This window comes from Acinonyx jubatus, chromosome B3, assembly GCF_027475565.1.
Source record: "Acinonyx jubatus isolate Ajub_Pintada_27869175 chromosome B3, VMU_Ajub_asm_v1.0, whole genome shotgun sequence".
In the NCBI taxonomy this organism is placed as follows: Eukaryota; Metazoa; Chordata; class Mammalia; order Carnivora; family Felidae; genus Acinonyx; species Acinonyx jubatus.
The window spans coordinates 50653396-50668821 of record NC_069386.1 but is presented as its reverse complement, the minus strand read 5'-3'; the positions used below and the strand labels follow the sequence as shown (position 1 = coordinate 50668821).

The following is a 15426-nucleotide window of genomic DNA, read 5'->3' as shown; positions in this document are numbered from 1 at the left end:
TTTAAAAATGTCAAAATACATTAATGAATTAGATTCCCTACAGATGTCAATCATTCAATCAACAATATGTAGTAATTACCTGCTATGTGCCAGACATGAACTAGCATTAGGAATTTAATAGTGAACAAGATTGACATGACTCCTGACTGTATGGTGCTATGGTCTAGCCTGGAATACTTAGACCGCTTGGCTCTTAACATGTACTATATGGACAGATCTAAACTTAATAGGTCTCAGAAGCTTGTGATCTACATTCTCTTTGAATATTCATAGTTTTCTAAATATATCACATTGATAAGGGTGTGGCATATGCTAACACTTTAGGGATACAACATTTATATTAGAATAAAGTTTAGTTCAGAGGTTTTAAAGATTTACTGTATTTGGAAACAAAGCAAATGATAGAAAATGAGCTAACAAAACTTTAAACTATTAAGTAGAACATGGCCACTGAGTAGAGCCAGAAGGATAGTAACAGGATGAGGCTTGCAGAAATCAACAGAAAAGAATAAGGTGATGACATTTATATGCCAGCATTTTCCAACAATGGTAATGTGCCACCTACAAATGAAAGTGAGCCCCCGAAGTAAAAAGGCCATTTTTCTTCGTCCTCAGTAAAAGATAAAGTGAAAATTAATGGCATGGATTGCCCAAGATAACAAGGCTAACAATAAAGATATAGGTGATTCATTAACCCAGATTGAAGAAAAATGGAGAAGATGGAATCTGGTGCTTGGTGAAATTGAAATGTCAAGGAATGGACATTGATACATCCTGCTGGGAACTCAATAGTCAAGCAAAAATTTTTAATGCTGTATTTCTTAGATCACCTAAAATTAAGAGTAAATATATTTCCAGTGAAGGTAAGATGGTCCAGTGAGAGTGGAGAATTTTGGGAACACTGTTAAGGTCTTCAAAGTTTCTCAGATTCTCTAGCTATTATTTTATTTGGAGTATCAGAGGACTGATGCTCTTTATATTCTACCATTCACATTTTTTCAGGCTGTCTCTTCAAGATTCCCAAATCCCTGAACACCTGAACTTGTACTTGCTGTAAGAGATAGTCTGATTGCTATAGTACTGCTATGGAGATTATCTCTTAGTGTCTTCAATTCAATGGATTGCAGTTTCAATGCCTGCAGTTCTTTAAGGAAAGAACACAGATGACTTTAGAAATTATAGATGGCATAGCTACAGCTACCGAAGATAATTTTAATTACCTCAAAATTTTATTTACCTAATTTATACAAATTTGAAAATTAATAAAAGTGGGTATTATGGAAAATATAAAGTATAAAATGGAGTTGAGAACAGGTAGAGAACCAGACTAGACCAATCATCATCTAAGAAATACAATAGCCAGGGCACCTGGGTGGCTCAGTCAGTTAAGCGTCCGACTCAGTTTCAGCTCAGGTCAGATGTCACAGTTTGTGGGCTTGAACCCTGCATTGGCCTCTATGCTGGCAGTGTGGAGCCTGCTTGGGATTCTCACTCTCCCTCTCTCTCTCTTTCAAAACAAATTAATAAACTTAAAAAAAAAAAAAAGCAATAGAATAGCCAAAGATCTACTCCTAAAGAGTTACCAGACCCAGAAGACTTCACAAGTTTACATGAGAATTCTACAAAACCATCAAAGAACAGATGATTTCTTTGTTATACAAGCTTCCCAAAGCGCACACACACACACACACACACACACACACACACACACACACAAAAAGGATAAAAAGCTTCACATTTCATTCTGAGACCAACATAATCCTGATAACAAACCAAAATGGGAAGTACTGTCTCTGTCTCCCCTTCAAAAAAACAAAAACAAAAACAAAAACAAAACCACAAGAAACAACTCACATTTATAAACATAGAAGCAAAAATCCCAAATACAGTATCAGCTCAGAATATGGTAGTGTGGTAAAGGAATATATTACATCACGACTAAGAGAATTTATTGTAGGAATACACAACTGCTTCAAAATAATGAAGTCTATTTCTTTAGAACATTTAAAAAAAAGTTTATTTAACTTTAGAGAAAGAAAGAACAGGGGAGGGGCAGGGAAAGAAAGAGAAACCCAAACAGGCTCCCATCTGTCAGGCCAAAACTCAAAACAGGGCTCAATCTCACTAACCCTGAGATCATGACCTGAGCCAAAAATCAAAAGTCAGACACTCAACCAACTGAGCCACCCAGGAGCCCCTATGAAGTCTATTAATACAAATCACCACACTATCCATTTAAAGGAAATAGAAACCAAATGATCATCTTAGGCTGAAGAGTACACTTGCCAAAATTTAATTCCATCCCTATCAAAATGTCAAAGAAAGCTAGGAAGAGAGTAAAACTTCCTTATAGAGAATTCTACGTAACACTACAGCAAGCGTCATACCTAATCGTGAAACATTCAAAGCAAGAATTTCCTTGAAAGTAAAAAAAACAACAATACTTCCACCACTGCTATTCACTATTTAAGGTTTTAGTTAACACACACTGAAACAGGAAGAAACCTAAAATACAAGTCAATGGAAAAGAGGAAACAAAACCTATTTCAGAAGTTATGGTTAAACTATTAGAACTAATGAGGAAATTCAATATAAGATCAATATTTGAAAAATTAATAGTTTCTAATACTCCAATAATAGCCAGTTAGAGAATATTAGGGGAAGGAGATCCATTCACAATAGCAACAAAACCATCACATCACTTAGAAGTAAATCTAATGAGGGGCGCCTGGGTGGCTCAGTCGGTTGTGCATCCGACTTCAGCTCAGGTCATGATGTCTCAGTTTGTGAGTTCCAGCCCTGCATCGGGCTCTGTGCTGATCAAGCTCGGATCCTGGAGCCTTCTTCAGATTCTGTGTCTCCCTCTCTCTCTGCCCTTCCCCCACCTGTGCTCTGTCTCTGTCTCTCAAAAATTAATGTAAAAAAAAAAATTAAAAAAAGTAAACCTAATGAAAAATGTTAAAGACTTACATGGAAAAAACAATGACAGAAAAGAAGACAAAATAGCTAGAGAGACAGACAATGTTTCCTGGATAGGAAACCCCAGTGTTTTGAAGAGAAGGTTTTTCAATCTACAAAATCAATGCAATCTCAATCAAAATCTCCAAAAAATTTTTAAATGGAATATGTTGATTACAAAAGTTTACATGCAACACTATAATGACACTTAACACAGTGAAAGGCTTACACGAACATCACGTGAAAACTATTAACTAACGAACGGCCTCTTCAAGGCTTGCTTTTCATGCTCACATAATAAAAGATAGTAGCTGGGATGACTGTGTGACTCGGTTAAGTGACTGACTCCTGATTTCAGCTCTGGCTCAGGTCATGATCTCATGGTTGTGAGATTGAGTTCCATGTCAAGCTCCACGCTGGGAGCGGAGCTTAAGATTCTCTCTTCCTCTGCCTCTGGAATGGTCTTTCCCTCTCTCAATCTCTCGCTGTCTCTCAAAAAGAAGAGGAAACAAGAGGAAACAAAGAAAGGAGAGACGGAGAGACGGAGAGACGGAGAGACGGAGAGACGGAGAGACGGAGAGACGGAGAGACGGAGAGACGGAGAGACGGAGAGACGGAGAGACGGAGAGACGGAGAGACGGAGAGACGGAGAGACGGAGAGACGGAGAGACGGAGAGACGGAGAGACGGAGAGACGGAGAGACGGAGAGACGGAGTCGTTGGGGGGGAATGGCAGAGATGAATGCCTGCACAATTTAAATCCTCTCTCACACCTAGTCCTCCTTTCTTTTGTTCAGCACCTATACATGAGTTCTCTAAATTCAGTGTACTATATGACTGTTCTGTACTTTGATACATTCTCTTAAAATACAAGACCCTAGAATTTTGCAACTTTTCACATCAGTCTGCATCTCACACTTAAGCTTCTGAGTACATTTTAATACATGATTGCTTAGAATTAAAACAGGTAATACCCTGTCTCCTTTGACACTCAAAAATTCAAAGAAATTTGACCTGATGCCTTGGTGTCACATCAGCTAGAAAATACAAAACACAAATAAATGCTGAAAGAAAACATTTCGAACACTCCCCAAAACACACTGTTTTACAAGAGCACTGTTGCCAAAATTAGAAAAATCCATTACATTTTTAAAATCTAATTTAAAAATACTGTGTCTTATCAATTTCACTGAACATATACTTTTCCACTTTTAAATTTAATAATTCTGTGTGTTCTCTGATAGCAAAAAAAAAAAAGTAGAAAAAGCTATCGCTTCTTTTTTTGAGTAATTTTTATTTAATGTTTATTTTTCAGAGAGAGAGAGAGAGATAGAGAAGAGAGAAGAGAGAGCGAGCAAGGGCAGGGCAGAGAGAGACAGACAGAGGATCCAAAGCAGGCTCTGTGCTGAGAGCAGAGAACCCGATGCAGGGCTCCAACTCAGGAGCCTTGAAATCATGACCCGAGCCGAGGTACGATGGTTAACCAACTGAGCCACCCAGGTGCCCCTTTTTTGACTACTTTTTAAATGTTAGTTGTCCCCCCAAATTTGCCAGTTTTCTTTCATCAGTCTACAGGTACTCTCCGGGCAAGACCAAGCTGCAAGTATTCCCTACAAGCTAAACAGCTTCCATATTTACAATTCTGCACCATTCACCCTTTCCCCTGAACTCTATACCACCTACTATCTACACCCATTAGAACAACCTAAAGGTCCTTTCTCAAAAAAGTAAATCAATAGCATTTCCTTCATTTCCTAAAAACTTCTGCTCCTTTCCTGCCTTTCCTTTCTTGGAGATACGTCATCATTCCCTATTCATTCATACAGTATCTATCGAGCACCTGCTATGCACAATCACTGTTCTGGATGTTTGAAACCACAGTGACCAAAACAAAGATCCCAGTCTTCAAGGGCCTCCTATTCTACTGAGAGCTGGTAGATAATAAATTGAGTAAGTAATATGGTATATTAAAAGTCAGGAATCAATAGAACAGAGTGAGACTTGAGGAAGGGCTTTTGTTTTAATGTTTATTTTTGAGAGAAAGCAAGTGTGAGCAAGGGAGGGGCAGTGGGGCAGGCAGAGGATCTGAAATGGGCTCTGTGCTGACAGCAGAGAGCCCCATGAAGGGTCTGATCTCAGGAACCATAAGATAATGACCTGAGCTGAAATCAGAGGCTTAACCAACTGAGCCACCCAGGCATCCTGAGGAGATAGACCTTGTAGATGTAACGTGAAGGGGTTAAAGGCAGTTAGCATGTGGATATCTAAAGAAAGACTGTTTCAGAAGAAGAGTAGAGTCTGTGCAGAGGCCCAAAGCAAGAACATTCCCTTGTATACTTGAGAAGAGTAACTTGCTAGAACATAGTAAATGGGGGAGGCAGGGGAGTAGGTGGGGTGAAGGGAGTAAGATGAAGAGAGAAGATGGAGGGTCATATTATATGGAGCCTTAAGGGCTAATGGAGGGACTTTGACCATTGCATGCCTTTGAGCAGAGACATTATGTAATCTTATCTTCAAAAGTTCACTGACTGCTCTGTGGAAATTAGACCTTAGTGAGGCAAGACCATATCCTACAAGCTAGTTAGTAGGTGATTACTACAATCCAGCTAAGAGCTAGTAATAGCTTGGAACGCCATCATCTCTCTTACCCAAGCTGGGAGCCTGAAAGAATTCCTCCTAGGCATTCCCCTCTCCCATTTCCCAAATCATTTCCTCACCCTCCCAACACACATACCTGGATTCTATTTCCAAAAAGCAACCATGCCCTCCACCTCTTACCACAGCCTCCATTCAGGCTTATCTGGACCACTGAGATGGCCTCCTAACTGGCCTTCCTGTCTCTGACTTACCCCTTAGTCTATCAGCCAGGATATCCTTCTGATCACAGGGAACCTTAGTCTGGGATACATACACAGACTTCACTAGGTCTATGATACTGAGAGAAGTACATTTTCAGTAAAATCTAACTGAAATTTAGTATTTTCTTTGGTTATGAATGTAAGAAACAACCATAGTATTAGAACCCATGATGTCATCAATAGTAATTACAGATATTTTCATATCACATTAGAGTTGAAACCTACATCTCAACATCATCTATAATTATTACTTCGAAATTATGTTATTAGATCTACTGCTAGATCTTTTTGAAAATGTGCTAATGGTGGGGTGCCTGGGTGGCTCAGTTAGTCAAGCCGAATTTGGCTCAGGTCATGATCTCATGGTTCATGAGTTTGAGCCCAAGTTGAGCTCTACGCTGACAGCTCGGAGCCTGGAGCCTACTTTGGATTCTTTGTCTCCCTCTCTCTGCCCCTCTGCCACTCATGCTCTGTCTCTTCGTCTCTCAAAATTAAATAAACATTACAATTTTTTTTCTGCTTTAAGAATAAAATGTGCTAATGGGCAAATATCATAATTAAGAAATATTTGTATTTCAATATTATAGGATTTCTTAAATTTTATTTTTGAGAGAGAGAGAGAGAGAGAAAGAACACTCAAGCAGGGAGGGGAAGAGAGAGGGGGAGACCGAGAATCCCAAGTAGGCTTCTCATTGTCAGCACAGAGCCTGATGCGATGCTCAAACTCACAAACTGAGATCATGACCTGAGCTGAAATCAAGAGTCAGTCGCTTAACCAACTGAGCCACCCAGGCACCCCATGGATTCTTTTTTTTGTTGTTTTCAATAATTATTTTGAGAGAGAAAGAGAGAGAGAGGGAAAGAGAGAGGGAGAGGGGGAGGGGGAGGGGGAGGGGGAGAGGGGGAGGGAGGGAGGGGGAGAGGGGGAGGGAGGGGGGGAGAGGGGGAGGGAGGGGGGGAGAGGGGGAGGGAGGGGGGGGAGAGGGGGAGAGGGAGGGAGAGAGAGAGAGAACAGGAAGAGGGAGGTAGACACAGGGTCCAAAGCAGGCTCTGCAGTGACAGCAGATGCAGGGGTTGAACTCACCAACTATGAGATAATGACCTGAGCCAAAGTCACATGCTTAACTGACTGAGCCACCCAGGCACCCCACCATTAGCACATTTTCAAAAAGATCTAGCAGTAGATCTAATAACTATCATAATTTCAAAGTAATAATTATAGATGATGTTGAGATGTAGGTTTCAACTATAATAAAACCAAGAGTCAGACACTTAACTGCCACCCAGGCACCCCTCTATGTATTTTAATTTATACATTTAAAATTATTATTCCTTGGAATTTATAGGTTTTACCAAACTTCCAAAGGGGTTCAAAGCCAGAGGGATTACAACCCCTGTTCTAATCCTATCTAATCTATTCAGATCTGATCTTAATACTTCCATACTTTTGAAATCCTCAGGTGGCTTGCCAGCACACAGGATAAAGTCCCAAATTGTAACAATGCTACAAATTTTTCCACGTCCTCACTTGGCTAACTTTTCCTGCTTTATCTCAAGTCATTTGTCCTCTCCCTCATTCTACATTCTGACCACCCTTGACTCCTGCTGCTCCTGGCACTTGCACCCTTCATTCCTCTGGGCATTTGTTCCTTATGTTCCCTTTTCCTGCAAGGCCTACCCAACCCTGGAAAACTCCTACCCCATCTTCAAAATTCATCCTTCTCCAGTATCGCCTCCTCTCAGGCCAAATTAGTTTTCTGTTCATTCACATGTCCACTGCACATCAACAGGTGTTTTCACATCCTATGGCCATCTTGGTTGACCAACATGGTTGACCATCTTGCTTGTGCCTCTCTTGCTCAACAGTAGCACCTCATGGAAAAAGACTATCTTTATTACCTTGGAATGTCTAGAAGGCTTCAACAGATGCTTCATAAATGGCTAGTTGATTTCAACTAAATAGTTCTTTAAGAAAATTGATCTGCAGGTCGCCTGGATGGCTCAGTCGGTTGAGCGTCTGACTTTGGCTCAGGTCATGATCTCACAGTCTGTGGGTTTGAGCCCCACATTGGGCTCTGTGCCGACAGCTCAGAGCCTGGAGCCTGCTTCCGATTCTGTGTCTCCCTCTCTCTCTGCCCCTCCCCTGCTCATGCTCTGTCTCTCTCTGTCGCAAAAATAAATAAAAACATTAAAAAAAAATTTTTTTTTAAAGAAAATTGATCTGAGATTATGACTCACGTCTTTCATTTATAAGAACACGATCAAATATACCTCAAAATTTTCCCCTCAGTCTTCTTATAATCTTTAGGTTAAGAATCTGAGATTCCTTTTACCTATAAATTTGCTTGCAAGTCACAGACCAGAAGATATTGGTAATACATAGATCTAAGGATTCAGAACCACCGTTAAAAAAAAATCTACAAACTGATAAAAACAACCAATCCAATAAAAAATTGGGCAAAAGATTTGAATAGGAACTTGGAAGTGGAGGGTATCCACATGGACAATAAACATACGAAGCAAATTTCAGTAGGGCTTTATATGACTCATTAGGGAAATGAGAATGAAGACACAATGAGAAACTACTATTCCCACCCCAGAAAGGCTAAGATTTAGAAGACTGACAATATGAAGTGTTTTTAAGGATATGGATCTCATATATTGCTGAGGGGGGCATGCAAAATGACATAATCTCTTTGGAAAAATCATTTGTCAGTTTCTACTAGGGTTAAATATGCATTTGCTTTATGATACAGGAATTCTATTTTTTTATCTCTAACAGGAGTGCAAATGTTGTATCATTGGTACATTATATTCACAGCAGCTGTATTCATAATATCCAAAAGATAAAACCACCCAAATGTTTATCAACAAATAAATTGTGACACATTTATATAATGGAATACTACCCATCTATTAAAGAAATAATTGACTCCAGCAACAAGACAGAGAAATGTCAGATACTATGTTGCAGGAAAGCCTGACAAAAAGAGTTCTATTATATGATCTCATTTATATCAAATTTAAGAGCAAGCAAAAGTAGGGGCACCAGGGTAGCTCAGTTGGTTGAGCGTCTGCCTTGATTTCAGCTCAGGTCATGATCTCATGGTTTGTGAGATCAAGCCCTGCATAGGGCTCCGCATGGACAGCTCATAGCTGCTGGAGGTTCTCTTCCCCTCTCTCTGCCCTTCCCCCACGCTCATGGGTATGCTCTTGCACATGCTCTCTCTCTCTCAAAAATAAACTTAAAAAAAGAGCAAAAGTGAAAAATGTTGATGAAAATCAAAATATTAATTCTTCAGGGAATAGAATGAGAAACACACAAGAGAATCTCATGAGGTATAGGAAATATTCTATCATTTTATCTCAAATATTGCTTATCCAGACATATACATATGTAAAAATTCAAACTATATACTTAAGACTAGTGCACTTTATGCACTTTATCTTTTATTACTAAGTATAATAAACTTGGTCAAATCTGCAGTAGTAGTATCTTGGGAAACTCAAACCATGGCATAACCATTTAGACAGTTATCTTTTTTTATCTTTTTTTTTTTTAATGTTTATTTATTTTTTGAGAAAGAGAGAGACAGAGCATGCAAGTGCATATGCACAAACGACTGGGGTAGGAGCAGAGAAAGAGGGAGACAGAGGATCTGAAGCAGACTCTGCCCTGACAGCAGAGAGCCCAAGGCAGGGGCTCGAACTCACTAACCAAAAGAACATGACCTGAGCTGAAGTCAGATGCTTAACCAACTGAGCTACCCAGGTGCCCCAGGAAATGGTTTTAATATAGTCCAAATAAAACTGCCAGTTGACTCAGTGAAAAGAATAAAGCTATTTCGGTAAATAAAGGGGAGAATGAAAGAAATATTTTCGAAGTAAAAACACACTACACAAATGCACCATTGTAGCACAATCATGTCCAGCCTTGAACCAATGAGAACCTGAGTTAAGCCAATGGCTTAAGGATCAGCTAATACACCTCTGTTCTATTTCCTATATTCTCTCTTCTTTTTTGCATGGGTCTTCACACTGGTAGCACTTGGGACTGAAGAATATTTTATTCCTACTGCAGTCAGGCATGAGAGGGAAAAGAAATTTTTTTTTAAGTTTTTTTTTTTTTTTTACATTTATTTTTGATAGAGAGACAGAGCACAAGTGGGGAAGGGGGAGAGAGAAGGAGACACAGAATCTGAAGCAGGCTCCAGGCTCTGAACTGTCAGCACAGAGCCCGACGCGAGGCTCCAACTCCTGAACCAGGAAATCATGACCTGAGCCCAAGTCAGGTGCCTAACTGACTGAGCCACCCAAACTACCCTCTAAATTTTTTAATCTACTGAGACTTAAGCTGTGGTCTAACATATGGCCTGTCCTGAAAAATGTCCCATGTGCACTGGAGAAGAATGTATCTTCCATTGTTTTGGGTAGAGTGTCCTATACGTGTCTGTTAGATCTAGTTGGTTCACTGTGTTGAGTCCTGTATTTCCTTGAGCAGGAGAGGGGAGAGTAATGGATGAAGAGTTGGACATGGAAGAAAGATGGAAGGGAAGGTTGGTTGGAGAGAGCAAACTGGAGGGGTGGAGGATTTAAAGAAAAACAAGAAACCCCATGGCTTGTTAGGATTAATTTTTTATTTGGTGTTGTTACTACTAATAATCACAACTATTAATAATAATGCAATTAGCTCAAGCTTGGTCCATAGTACAAACCTGAACACAATATTTAGGTTTTTTTAATTTTAATGTTTACTTATTTTTGAGAGAGACAGAATCTGAAGCAGGCTCCAGGCTCTGAGCTGTCAGCAGAGCCTCACATGGGGTTCGAACTCACCTACTGAGATCATGACCTGAGCCGAAGTTGGATGCTTACCTGACTGAGCCACCTAGTATTTTCTTCTAAATTGATGATGACTTGTCTACACAGTGAGTGTACTCCTTCACTGGTTCATCCATTTGTCACACTGTGCTGGGTGATGCTGAGGACATGATAGTGACCAAAATGGCCCAGGTCTCTCCCTCAAGAGGGTTCACTATCCAGTAAACAGAACCTCCCTGACAGACTTGTCCCCAGTGATGACCCAGAGTTGGCGGGGCTGGAATGGGCGAGGTTGGTAGGGTGGGATTAAAAATAACACAAACAACTATACATGAGAAAAGAGAGAATGGCACAATGTACACTTATTTATTACTTATTTACTAGATTCAGGGCTTTTTTTTTTTCTACCCTTGCTTCATCCAATGGGGCAGTACATATCTTTATCTAAAACCATATACAAAAATTAACACAAAATAGATCAAGGACCTAAATCTAAGACTCAATATAACAAAACTCTTAGGCACAAAAATTAGACAAAACTTCATGATACTGGATTTGACAATGATTCCTTAGATAGGACAGTAAAGGCCACAGGAAAAAGAAAAAATAGGCAAGCTGGGATACATGAAAGTTAAGATACTTTGTGCAAAAGACACTATTCAGAGTAAAAAGACAACCCACAGAATGGGAGAAAATATTTGCAAATCATCTATCTGATAAGAAATTAATATCCAAAATACATAGAGAACTCCTAAAATTCACCAGGAAAAAACGCAAGCAACCCAATTAAAAAATGTGCAAAGGACCTAAATGGACATTTCTCCAAAGATACACAAACGGCCAACAAGCACATGAAAAGATACTCAACATCACTAATCATTAGGGAAATGAATCAAAACCACAGTTAAGATACTGCCTCATTCTGAGGTGCCTGGGTGGCTCAGTCGGTTAAGCATCTGACTTTGGCTCAGGTCATCACCTCACGGTGGTTTGGGAGTTGGAGCCCTGCGTCAGGCTCTGTGCTGAGAGCTCAGAGCCTGGAGCTTACTTCAGATTCTGTGTCTCCTCCTCTGTCCTTCCCTTGTTCACACTGTCTCCCTCCCTCTCTCTCTCTCTCTCAAAAATTTTTTGATTAAAAAAAATAAAAGAAAAAAATACCGCCTCATACCCATAAGGATGCTACTATCAAAAAAAGAGAAAACACGAAGTGTTGGTGAGGATGTGGAGAAATTGGAACCTTTGTGCACTGTTGCGGGGAATATAAAATAGCACAACTGCTGTGGCAAACAGCATAGCACTGCCTCTAAAAACAAAAACAGAATTCCCGTATGATCCAGCCATTCCATTTTGGGACATATACTCAAAGGAATTGAAAGCAGGGTTTTGAAGAGGTATTTGTACACCCATGTTCTTAGCAGTATTTCCAACAGTTAACAAGTGCAAGCAACCCAGTGTCCATCAATAGACGAATAAACAAAATGTGGTGTATCCATACAATGGAATACTATTCCACCTTAAAAAGGAAGGGAATCCCGCAATATACTACAACATGGACGAACCTTGAGGGCATCGTGCAGAATGAAATAAGCCAGTCACAAGAAGACAAATACTGTGTGATCCCACTGAGGTAGTCAGAGTAGTGAACGCCATAGAGACACAGAGTATAGTGGTTGCCAGGGGCGGGGATAAAGTGTTATTGTTTAACGGGTATACAGTCTGAGTTTTACAAGATGAAAGACTTATGAAAATAGATAAAGATGGTTTCAAAGTATCAACGTATTTAATACCACTGAACTGTACACTTAAAAATGGTTAAGATGGCAAACTTCCTATGTGTATTTTCCTGTAATAAAGAGAAATAACCCCCCAGTGAATGTACATGTTGAAAGGGTGAATTATATGGTATGTGAATTTCATCACTAAAGCTGTAAACATACATAAAATGGACTAGAGGGGAAGAAGACTCTTCCTTATAACAGAGGTCATTTGATAAATGTGGAGGCAGTGGTGGTATAATTGGAAAATTACCATTTTGCAGCCATCATGAAAAAGATCGGTGTGAACAAGAATGGACACTAAATTTGGGGAGAAAGTTTGATGAGGAGCAGGATATTTGTATGAACTCATGGTCTTTCCAAAGATGGCTTGATTCCAAGTGTACAAGTAATAAATATACAGAGAAGAAATAAATAATGACTGGGTGGTTAAAATTGTCATCACCTATTAGATGCAGACTGATCTCATATGACTCCAGACAGGACAATCTGGAGAGAACACAAAATCACCAGTGTAATAATTCCACCCAGAGATGCATAATCTGAATGTAATTATGAGGAAACACCAGATGAACCAATAGAACATGTAATATAAACAGTCTATAGTCTTCAAAAATGTCAAAGTCATGAAAGATAAACAGCAACTACTCCTGATTAAACGAGACTAAAAGACATGATACAATTTTATAGGGAGGGTAGAATATTATTTGGACAATTAACAAAATTGGCATCATACTGTAGATTAAATTATTCTATCAAGATTAAATTTCTGGAATTTGTTTTATTATGGTTATGTAAAAGAACATCCTTGTTCTTAGGAAATATGCACTCAAAGAGCATGATACTTGCTACATATTCTCAAATGGTCCAGAAAAAAATAAAACAAGGCAGGGGTGTGAGGGAGAGAATAATAAAGCAGATGTGGTAAATGTTGAAAAACTAGTGAATCTGGGTACAGGGTATACAGAAATTCTCTGTACCATTCTTACAATGTTTCAGTAAGTAAAAGTTTAAATAACAGAGTGTTTGTACCAAGTGCTCATTAAAGACCAAAATGAGATTGTTAATTTCGTTTGCCTTTTGTATGTGAGCCCGAGAGTAGTTTTGTTTTAGGGTAGCCAGGAAAATCTTTGTCCCCAAATCACACTATCTCTCTCCCACAAAAACTTTGTCACCAGAGGGTGGAATCACTGGAAATTTAAGGAAGTTTTCTGGAGTGGAGAAAACCTCAAGGAAGGAGTGGAGTTACCCTGGGAAAGGTGCAGTGAATATTAAATTAGAACAGTAAATAGGACAAATGAAAAATGAACAAAGAGGCTAATCCTTCTGAATGAAACTGGGGTCAATCTTGCTTTCAGCAGGGTGGGTGGCTGGGGGAGTGGGAGGTGGGTACTGTGACTCTACAACCATAACAGCCTACTCCTTCTAGAGCTTTCTCTTTTCACTGACAGGAGAAAGAGTTCCAACCCCCTCTTCCTCAGCAGTGAAGGGAGGCAAAGGCTTTTCTTCCAGGTTCCAAAAGGTGAATCAAGTATACTTTCCATCTAGCCTTGAGAGTGATGGCTGCCTGATTATGTATCACTCCCCACCAAAAAATACTCCTCACCAGAGTCTTAATCCTTTAAACAGAGCAAAGCCTTTCATTTGTGATAGTCCTCAAATGCAAATAATTGGCCAGAGTAACACAGACATGTAAATGTATCCATGCTAAAGTGTCATCGGCTAACAATCAGTATGATCCTTAATTGTAAAGAACAACAACAAAAAACCCAAAACAAAAACAAAAAACACCACCAAACCAACCAAACAAAAAGGAGCAAAAAGGAGTAGACTTTCTTGTTTTGGAAAAAAGAGGAATTGAGAAAAACCAAAAAAGAAAATACTGGAAGTAAAAAGAGGGAAGAAAGAGGAAATGAGAAGTCCTTACAGCCTTTGTAAAATTTGCTAGAAAGTTAGTCCTCAGATTCCTGGTGAACCAAAGCACCTCAGGGGATCATTGTTATTAAATGGTAGGGCACACCTGCTTGCAAGGCACGATTTATGTTGTTTGTTTATTGTAATCTCTAATAGAGCCCAGGTTTTAGAGGATTTTTTTTTTATGTTTGTTTTGGGAGAGGGAGAGGGGAAGGGGCAGACAGAGCAAGGGAGAGAGAGAAACCCAAGCAGGCTCTGTGCTGCCAACATAGATCCTGATGTGGGGCTTGATCCCACAAACCATGAGAACATGACCTCAGGCAAAAATCAAGGGTTGGGTGCTTAACTAACTGAGCCACCCAGGAGCCCCTCAGAGGATTTTTTTTGAATCAAGGTGTGAGTGTTAAAATTGCCTCCGTTTCTCAATCTGTAAAATGGGAATAGTTACATTTGTAAAATCTACCCCACAAAATTGTTGGGATTGATGAGAGAATTTCTGTTAGACTGCTTTAGGGAAGAAATATAGCACCAAATTAAAATTATATATTTTTTTCTATTCCAGTTGTCTGAACAAATTCTCTTTTCACTCGAACACTTACAACACCCACCCCAATATTATCCAATTGTTGGCAGATTTCTTAGTTGACCAGTGTTCACAACCTCAACCTCTCCAGGACCCACCCAAGTAACACAATTCCGTGAAACTGGCTGATGAGAGGGGAGTGCTAGGGAGTGATGAGGAATGGGCCAGTGGAGATAGCACGTCCCGCCTGAGGGTCTTCATGATACAAAATACATCCAGGAAAGTGGGTCAGCTTTGCCTCCTTTAGATGATGTCTAAATTCCCTGTGATTATTTTGAAATTTCACACTTGGCATGGTAACTGGCTTGGAACTCCTCTCCCACTATTTATTAACCTGCATGGCTCTTGCTGGTCACCGATCATTGCAAAATCATTGAACTTTATGAGTAAAGGGGTTACCACTGAATTGAAAAGTTCACATAAAATACTTCATGTATTTGCAGAACTTTGCCCCAAAGCTCGAATTCTGTTTCCTCTCTTAAAGGACCAAGCTACTGGTTACAAAGTGACAAGTTATG

The 15426-nt window shown here is 39.6% G+C and overlaps 1 protein-coding gene across 1 annotated transcript in view; it reads right to left on the bottom strand.

The window, feature by feature from the left end:
- The window catches only part of ATOSA (atos homolog A), a 113978-nt gene that overhangs the window by 97946 nt on the left and 606 nt on the right, over nucleotides 1-15426 (bottom strand). The window lies entirely within an intron of this gene.